The sequence below is a fragment of the Tupaia chinensis genome, unplaced genomic scaffold, assembly GCF_000334495.1.
Source record: "Tupaia chinensis unplaced genomic scaffold, TupChi_1.0 Scaffold000341_1, whole genome shotgun sequence".
Taxonomy (NCBI): domain Eukaryota; kingdom Metazoa; phylum Chordata; class Mammalia; order Scandentia; family Tupaiidae; genus Tupaia; species Tupaia belangeri.
Window position 1 is genome coordinate 3,435,913 of NW_006159835.1, and position 2,228 is coordinate 3,438,140.

Below are 2,228 nucleotides of genomic sequence, written 5' to 3' on the forward strand. Positions count from 1 at the left end.
TGCAGTTGGCCATGTTTGAGTCCTGTGCCCTTAACCACCACACCACCTGCTGGTCCCAAAAATACATTTTTAGTACTGTACTGTATCTTTACGTGTGCATGTGTATAAAATTTTTCTGTAGAGCACATTTCATTTGCTGGAGAGAGAGAGAGAGAGAGAGAGAGGGAAGGAGGGAAGGAAGGAAGGAGGGAATGCATGGTTTTCAGAAGGCCAGATTTTTTCCCCCAGAATTTTATTATTTATTTATTTATCTTAATTTGACCAGAGAGAGAGAAAGAAAATGAGAAAGCAAGCTACTAGTTCCAGTACTCAGTGGTTGGCCATATGGGAGTGTCCAGTGCTTTAACCACCATACCACCTGGTGGTCCTGAGAAGGCCAGATTTTTATGGTTCAGCATCTCTAGAAAGGAGACGTTCTTTTGGGAATCGAGAAAATGTATGTGTATTGGTGGTGGAGGGAGAAATAAAAGAGACGTCTAACAGCTTCTTATTGAGACTTTACTCTTTTTTAGCCCAACTTGTGTTTCCACATTCAGAATTATTCAGTGTTTGCAATTCTTGAGCTTTTCTGAGGTTTCATGAGACAAAATTTACTGCTGCTGTTCCCCACTATCAGTCTCATTTTTCAGCTTGATATAATTTACTAAGGCAGGCGAAATTCTTTTCTGAAAATTTTCTTGTTTTTGCCCTTATGAGTTTATGTTTTATTCTGTTCCAGTGAGGTTTTGGGAAGGAGTGGTGACAAAAGGTATCTTACCATTTTTGTTGCATTGCTAACAGAAATACTTGGGTTTAGGCGATTTATGAAAAACAGAGGTTATATGACTCGAAATTCTGGTGGACTGAAAGCCCAAGTGTTTGGGCGGGCATTACAGCATAACAGACAGAGCATGGAGAATGGAGGTATATGCAGCGCGCCATCTAATTGCTGTCCACTGGGTCTCACCTAGGCAACGCCATCACATTGGGGACTAGATTCCAAAACATGAACCTTTGGGGGACAAACTGTTATTTAAAGTATCAATTAGAGGATCTATTGAATCTGGCATACTTGGCTGGAAAAATTTGATTACAAAATAGATAGGATCTATACAGAAACCCTAAACATAAGATACATGTGTACCTTTCAGATATAATGGTTATATTAAGGCTTTTCAAAGAAATAAAAATTGGCCAATATATCTAAAAGCATCCCCCTCTATTTTCTTTATACTTTTTCTATAGATTTAGTCTCACTTTTTGATGTTGGTGTATGTCATTACAGTGTATATATTTATACTGGAATTCTATATGCGTTTATAACAACACAGTGGTTTTATGTGTGTGTTAAAAGTTAATAAATGATATACAATCTGTTTTCTTCAGCAACTCACCATTTTCATTTATAATTTCAAATTCAAGTATTAGACATTTTCTTTTTTTTTTTTCTTTTTCTGGGAGAGGTTTTCGCTATAGGGCGCGTGTGCTTGCCAGACAGACAGAGAGAGACAGAGAGACAGAAAGCGAGAAATCATCCCCCAGGGGGGATGGTCACGCCTCAATCCCTTCTCCTCCATTCTCCTCTCGGGATCTTGGGCACTCACGCACACACTCCTGGCATGAGTTTTAAGCCACCGGGTCCGTGACGCGAACCGCGGTTGACTACGTGGGAGTCCAGCGACATAGCCATTACGCTAACTGCTGGTTCCCTAGACATTTTGATACATAGAAATTCAGTTTACTTACCTAATTGTCCATTTACTTTCCAACAGATAGTACTTTTTGTTTCACTAATTTCAGTCTGATTTCTTTCTTTTTTTTAAAAATTATTTTATTTAACTTTATTTACTCATTTATTTTATTTCATTTTGACCAGAGAGGGACAGAGCAAGAGAGAGAGAAAGTGAGAAAGCAAGCCACCAGGTCCGGAACTCAAACCATGGTCGACCATGTGGGAATCCAGTGCCCCTAACTATCACGCCACCTGCTGGCCCCAGTCTGATTTCTTTCTCTATCACACTAATAAAAGTAACCTTTCCTGAGATCAGGAGATGGCGTAATGGTTATGTAGCTGGACTCCCACATAGTCGACCACAGTTTGAGTCCCAGGTCCAGCAACCTAAAACTGAAGCTGGGTGCTTATACCAAGAGCAGAATGGATTGTAGTGTAGCCATCTCCCTGGGAGGTGATTTCTCACTTTCTGCCTCTCTCTCTCTCTCTCTCTCTCTCTCTCTCTCTCCCAGCAAGC